The sequence below is a fragment of the Odontomachus brunneus genome, unplaced genomic scaffold (genome assembly GCF_010583005.1).
Source record: "Odontomachus brunneus isolate Ranch 3 - 2012 unplaced genomic scaffold, Obru_v1 Obru_scaffold_079, whole genome shotgun sequence".
NCBI lineage: Eukaryota > Metazoa > Arthropoda > Insecta > Hymenoptera > Formicidae > Odontomachus > Odontomachus brunneus.
Window position 1 is genome coordinate 1,016,904 of NW_022639529.1, and position 7,232 is coordinate 1,024,135.

Consider the following 7,232-nt stretch of genomic DNA (forward strand, 5'->3'; position numbering starts at 1 on the left):
GTAGTCCCTGTACCTCCGCCTCCGTACACGTGAAAAAGAGAGAAGAGAGAGAGAGAGAGAGAGAGAGAGAGAGAGAGAGAGAGAGAGAGAATGTGTGTGTGTGTGTGTGTGTGTGTGTGTGTTTATGTGAGGCAGAAGGGGGGACGCATCCCACAGAAGAGAAGAGGAGCTTACCTCGTCCGAGTACTTTGATGCTATCCGGAAGGGTTTGTTAGGACGAGCCACTCGTTTGACGTGGCTAACCATATTTGCCATGAGATTGAGCATGCGAGGTGAGAAGAACACGATGACGTTATCGCCGTCGTTCGCACAGAATCGTGGGCATCTCAAGATTTTCTTTGCACGTAGTTAGGGAAAGGGCTGGCCCGGTATACGGTCAACGTAATGCTCGCTGCTGAAATTACCAACGGATAACTATGCAAGCGCCCGCGCGTCGGAACGTTTACCGTAATAACCCGAAGTCTTACCGCATGTAATTTCGGCGTAATGACGAGTAATCGTGAGAGACGCGAGAATACAAATCAGAATACACGCTTGACGACGATAGATGCGACATCGAATAAATGCATAAGTGAAATATGAAAAATATTATCAAGAGACACGGTAGTGTCTCACGGCAAGTGCACGCGCCAAACGCGGCATGGACTGCGAGGCCGGCCGTGTTATTATACGCGACACGTTTAGTTCTTCATAGTCAGATTTGTCGTACAGCCATAACGATTGATCCGATCTATTTTTAAGTGTGTTTAATCGATTCTTTAGGGTTCAATTATTTAAGAAAGTGTCTTTCTTTTTGCTTCAAATGTATAATGTTGAAGATATTTTATTTTAAAATACAAAATTATATATATCCTAGTTAAAATTATATATACTCTAGTTAAAATTATATATACCCTAGTTTCTTATTAAAAAAACGTCGTCGGCCACAAAAACGTGAAGTTTCTCTTCTTTTCCGATAGATGGCACCACAGTATTGAAAGTTATCTAAAGTTATCTAAAGCCTTCTAAAGTTATTTAAAATTTTCTAAATTTATCTAGTTATCTCTTTAGACATAATATCAAAAGACTTAATAACAAGAGAATTTTTAAATTGAATTGAGTTGATTTTTAAATTAATTAAAAATATTTTATATAAAAATTGTAAAGTTTGGAGCGGATTATCAGCTGAGTTATTTAGATTTTGAGTTCAGCGCCTACTTTGACCCAAATAAGGCTCACATTAATTCTTAAATTAAATAAAAACTTGAATATAAGCACTTGAAACTGCTGATACATTGCTAAGCATTTCACTATATACCACTGATGGCATTGATCTAAATACGACCATCAAGTGATTAGATGTTAATCAAATTCGATACAGGAAGTTAAAAAGTTATAAGGAAATTAAGGTTCTTGATAGTCAATATTTTGTCCATCATTGATACATGATTATTACCCAAATAGGCTTAAAAAATTAGAATTGACATCTCTTTATAAATTCGCACAGTGGTATGATATTACAAAATTTAAACCACAGAATGAATTTATTGAGTAAAATAGATAATGGTTACTATTTGAAACGGCGGCAATGTGGATATCTTATTAAACATAGGAGATATGATATTAATATTCAACTCAAAAGTTATTTCTTTTCGTTATTATTAATGTTTAAACCTTGGCAAAAATTAGAATATCTTAGGAACAAGTGTGAAACTTATGCTGAATCGTTTCAACATATGAAATTACATCTTACAGAAGCAATATCATGAAAGATTGCAAACATTAAAAAAGCATTTAAAATTGTAAAACAGTCCAACAATATTTGGATGACGATACACAAAAGCACGTATCTCAAGATGATCTTGAAAATCCTATAGAGTAAGGCAACCGAAAGCGACATACCACTTTATTTTTGGACATTATGTCTTAATATAAAGCTCAAAATATAAATGTAAATATATATACATGTAGTTGGAAGTACCTCCTATCAGATCATATCATATTTTTACTGAAATTGTTTCTAAATTTAAAATAAAAAATGTTTTCATAAAACGCACGAAAATGGAGTTCAAAGAAAATAGGTGCCAAAAGTGACATACTTATTGGAATTTATATAACATGTCGCATATATGATAATATTTGATAATTAATAATTCATTAAGGCGTTGAATAATATTCATTTATTCAAAATATAAAAGAAAAATATAATTAAATAAATATATATCTTTTTCCATCTTTTTCATTTTCTCACATATTTTACATACATTATATTTTTAAACTAAATAAAATTTAACTTTACAATAAACAAATATCACGTCACGATGGGAGGTTATTAATTAAGTTATGTTAGTCACAAAGTATCGCATACTGTAGGTATTTCACTTTAAGACACATTCTCATAAAAATTTTCAAGTTATACAGTAAAAAAGTGATAAAGGTAAAAATATTTAAAAAATATTTTTACAAAAGCCAAATGCATGTAGAAGAACTTAATATTAAACAAAATGATAATTACCACTATTTAGTCTACGTAATTCGACAATAAAAATCATAGAAGCAAAACTTGTGAATTTTTAAAATTCGATATTTGCTAATTTAATATATAAAGGAACAAGAAATATACCAAGTATGCATTTTTATGACTTAACTGATAAAACGGATTACGTTTATATTAATTTCGATAAAATACAACATTTAATATATGAGATATAGAAGTATGTCGCTTTAGGAGACCTATGTCACTTTTGGCTACTTTCCTCTAAGTATTCAAAATTTGTGTGTTTAATAAATATTCAAACATTTATGAAAAAAATGTGATATCCGAACAAACCTATTTTTTTTTTTCAAAAAACAGATGCCAAGTTCACGCGCTTACTAGCATGAGTGGAATTATATAAAAAATTAATATTTCTATAAAAAATATTTTATTTGTAAAATAACATTTAAAAATGTTAATAAAAAATATTGTTGTTTAAACTTCTATTTACTGCAAAAAACGTGATATCAGGTAGTTAGGTCAAGTGAAAATAATTTACGTGTTTCCCTACATGAATAGAATTATATAAAAGCAAATATGTTTATATATGAAATATTTTATATACATACTTTCAGAAAATAAATAAAACATAAATCTAAAAACGTTAAAACATAATATTATTTAAATTTATATTTTCTATAAAAGAGATGTTAAAAGATAATTAGATCAAACGAAAATAGTATTGCGTTATAACAGCTTTGCATATATTTATATCACATGTGGTAACTATTGATTTCTTTTTATCGGTAACCATGTAAAAATTAAGATAAAATAAAATTAAGAGTCATACAAAAAACACTTGGCGTGCCCGGGTATATAAATAATTTAAATATATTTTTTAAATAGCATTTTATATATCAATTTGTAAATTTCAATACATCTTATTGCGACACGGGCACGCCAAGTGCCCTTAATTTTATTTTATTTTAATTTTTACATGGTTATCATCACCTATCACCTATCACTTGCAGAACACAGACAATGAAGAAAAGATTTACAAGACAATTACATATAACTCAGTACAGAATAATCGTAGCTGCATATAATATATATAACTACGGCATGGCATGTGACAATTTATAAAAATTTATTAAAATTTTAAGATATGAATGCGGCAGTTTCTCGATGAAAAATTTTTCATGTATAATTATATATAATCATATAAAATTATATATAATTACATATATAATTATGCACAATTATGTATAATTATGTATATAATTACATATAATTGTATGCGTAATTATGTAAAATTTTATATATATATATATATATATATATATATATATATATTTGTATGATTATATATAAGAAATATGTATTAACATGTACGAACAAATTTCATACAAAATTGTAAGTTAATTATAGTTAATTATAAAGAAAATTATAAGAAACATTTTCCGTTAGGTCTATTGCCTCATATACCACACGTTTTACATATTTTGAAAAGATAAGAAACAAAATACTATTTACGACTGAAAATATATCTCAGTAAGAAATTTTTTATTTATTCTCGAATATTATTAAAAACTGAGTATCATAAACTATATTCAGCTATACCAAAATGAAAATAGAATTAAATAACACACATTATCTTTCACTAGGTCAGTCATATGATTTTAATTCATGAATATATAATAAAATGCGCGTTTCAATAAAAAAATTCCCCAGTTACATAGTTTCTATATAGTGTACAACCGCGGAATTTATTTTTTCTGTACAATTTTTTCCTAGTTACACCTGTTACTTCTTGCATCTTATTTACATTATTTTGCGCTATTTTATTGATTGGCGGTTAAAAGTAACGGACACTTTTGCGCTATTATTGTTGTTATAGATTCAAATCATGTTCTTACAAAAATACCTTTTGTTTGAAGTAGTACGATCACATTTAATTGCTCATATGAGTTTAAGCGTACATACATAATTGTTGTACGTCTCTGACACATTTTAACACAAAGTTTCTTTCTACGGATACGGCACGTACAAGACCCTAGATCTTGCGATTCGAATATTGACGATTTTATAAATACAATATACAGTTCCTTTATATTTTTAAAGAAATGTAAGAAAATATGCCAAATTTGCAAATATATTACATTTATTCTATTTGCATCTTGCTCCGTACGGACAGAGTACGTCGGGCGGTCGTGCCCCGGACGCCGGGATACTCGGCGTCCGCCCGCCGGCGCTATTTCGCGCTGTCGCCGCGACGTGGCGACGGCTTCGTCAGGCCGTCGCTCGCAGTTAAATCTTAACTTAGCGGCTATATAAGCCACCTCGAGCGACAACGCGATGCCTTTTGAGTGCGCGTTGCACGTTGGGTCATTGCTTTGAGAGTGTCTGCTTACGACACGTTCGCTTGCTTACTAAAGAGGTATTTTAGTAATTCCATAGTTCGTCACCTCGTCTATATTGACGGTTGGTTGAGACAGAAAGGTTCGCAAGATCTCTTTCCTTTGCAGCCTTCATTACAGCGTGGACATTCTCTTTCGATAGCGATATCTTGAGAAGTGCGGATATAGTTCACGGAATTTAGTCTCCGTTAGCGCTTGCGATTCTACTCGTGTGAGTCACGCTCGGTTGCTAAAGAGCTACGCGACTTAGCCATGCTCGCTTGCTAAAGACCTGCGCGACTGAGCCACCCGTGCGACACTTCTCACAAGTCACACTCGCTTCCAAATCCACGAGGGACTAGGGATGCGTTCCGTTTCCACGCATGATGCGCATAAAACGCAACGTTAGAGTGACAGAGATACGAGAGTGAGATAAAAAGAGAGGGAGAGCTCTCGGGTAAAGTTGTCGAACCTAGGTTAGGTTAGTTCTCGAACGCATGAGATCGCATAGACTGCACTACCTCGGAGCTGATGCAGTTCATGCGTTCGAAAACTAACTTAACCTAGGTTCGAGAACCTCACCCGAGTGCTCTCCCTCTCATTTTATCTTACTTTCGTATTTCTGTCACTCTAACGCTGCGCTTTATGCGCATTATGCGTGGAAACGGAACGCACCCTAGGTCGCGCCTGCAACATTTTACCACGCTCGCCTCTAAGTTCACCGGAGACTTTTAGTCACCGTCGCGTTTGCGCAACCTATCACACGAGCCACGCTCACTTTTAAGTTCACAGGAGACAGTCACCGTCGCGCTTACGACACTTATACCGCGAGCTTAGCTCACCTTCTAAGTTTATGAGGGACTCGGTCTCGGTCGTATATCACATTATCAACAAGACCGAACCTGCCACCATCGCCAACACTGTCGTCACCACAATCATAAACACTATCAACGTCGTAACGGTCACCCGCATCCACTCGATCGCTTCTGTCGTTCATTAATAAAAAAGAACAAACAAACAAGACTTGTACTGATGAACATATATCGCCATGCGCTTTTGTCGTTGAAATTTAGAGAGACGGGATGAATTGAACGAAAATGTATTGTTTTGCGCAAACCATCTTGTGGACTTTTGATAGTTGATTAGCGAACCCTATTAACAATGCTAATAAAGCTCTTGTCGTTGTACGTCGTAACTGCCACTGTCGTAATAAATATATCGCCTATTGTCATTAAACACCATCACATCAGTAACAACACCATACCACCTACCATCGCCTACACTGTCGTCATCACAATCATAAATACTTTCAACGTCGTAACCGTTACTACATCCACTCGATCGCCTGTCGTTCATTGATAAAAAGGAACAAACAAACAAGACGAATACAGCTCGACGTGTCGTTGTGCGCTTTTGTCGTCGAAATTTATAGAGACGGGATGAATTGAATGAAAAAGTGTAGTATTGTTTTGCGCAAACCATCTTGTGGACTTTTGATTGTTGATTAGCCAACACTGTTAACAATACTAATAAAGCTCTCCCGATGTTCTGCCGTCGTATGATGGGCGCGCGGGCTAATGGTGGAGAGGGAGGTACGCGGTCTTAATCGTTTGTATGTATGTCGCGTAGGGTACATCTTTTCCCGGGGGACCCGCATTTTTATTTATTTATTTATTTGAAGTGTTTTGACTGCCACGCCGACGGGAGCGGCCGCTAGGGCGCTCTCGCCGTCGCGGCTACATTTTAAATTTATTTATTTATTTACTTGTTTTTATTTATGCGCCCTTTACACGCGGGGACTTTATTTGTTTTAATTATTAATGTTTTATTTTAATAGTTTGACTGCGGCGGTGGCAATTGCGACGGTCGCCATCGTCCCCGCGGCTGCACATTTTAAACTTTTATTATTTTATTATATATATTTATTTATTTTATATATTTTTTATTGTATTTTATGTATTATTTATTTTTTAGTGTGTTGCGTGTTGTCATATTTATTTATTTATTCTACGGCGGGTCCTGCGTTCCGGAGGGGGCGTGTCATCGGATGCGTATGTCGCGGATGTTGGTGCAACTGTGTATTGTATACATGTACTTATGTCCAGTGTTTAAATGTACGTAAGGATGGATGCCGCGAATAGGGTTAAGTTTAAACAGATAAATGTGTTGTGCGCATACCCCACGTGCGGTGGGGTAAACATGTATTTTATTTTTGTATATATCTACACTGTTTAATTAGTATCTTAATCTTGGTAGGATGAGTTGATACATTGGAGCAGCCTACTAGCCGTCCCAATATTATTAATTAGTCTATATATATATATATATATATATATATATATATATATATATATATATATATATATATATATATATATATA

General features: G+C 33.9%; 1 pseudogene; it reads left to right on the forward strand.

Moving 5' to 3' along the window:
- The first annotated feature begins 253 nt into the window (after positions 1-253).
- Positions 254-7,232, forward strand: part of LOC116847544 — a 10,767-nt pseudogene continuing 3,788 nt past the window's right edge.